We start from the raw sequence: 842 nt of genomic DNA, 5'->3' as shown, positions 1-842 counted from the left end.
TGAAACGTTTCGCATTAAAGTAAGTTTTACTGTTATTGTTGGAATTTTTTGGGGTAGAGTGGCCCATAATGCCGTAAGTAATCGGTGTCCGTGAGATTGATATCACTTAACCGATTGATATTGGAAATGGATGAAGAATCGAAGGAAATTTTCTCCATATTTCTTCCATTGATTCAGTCGATTAATTATCGATTGGCATTCTAATTTCATGAAAATGCTTAGTTGTAAACAGGTGATACTGTGATCACGTTGAAATTATTGCTTTGGACGAAGGAGAACGCATTCTAATTTCGTATTGGTCTGCCCGTATCTACACGACCAGCAGAAATCGAGATTTTTTGCAATGGTTTGCATTGACACCTCCCCTTTCCCTCGACTCTATATCCTTACAAAAGCTAATGGCATGATACCCACATCAATTTCAATTTCTCGCGCTGTTGTTTTTCAACTTAATTGATGAAACTTATCATCGTGTAAGATAAGTTTTATCATTCGAATCAGATGAAATGGTGTTTAGACATGTTTGAGCTATTTATCTCTGTCTTGAGGATGTGTGTAAGATTCTTGTACAGAAAATACTTACGAGTTGTATAGTCGGGCGGCCAACGAAATGTGCATTTTGGTTACTTCACAAAACAAGTGCGAAGCTTGGTTTCATTTGGATTTGTATTGTACTGAACAGTGTTAACTGAACCCAACCAGCTTTTTGGAAACGAGTTCGGTCGCCCCTTAAAACCCGCACCAACAACCATGTGTACTGTCAAGGCAACGTCAGTTAGGTGTAGTTTGCCTATTTTCAATGACTGAACTACTGAAACATTGTTCAATCATAATTAAAATAA

Source organism: Oculina patagonica, chromosome 12, assembly GCF_052425735.1.
Source record: "Oculina patagonica isolate OP01 chromosome 12, crgOcupat, whole genome shotgun sequence".
NCBI lineage: Eukaryota > Metazoa > Cnidaria > Anthozoa > Scleractinia > Oculinidae > Oculina > Oculina patagonica.
This window is presented reverse-complemented; position numbering follows the sequence as displayed.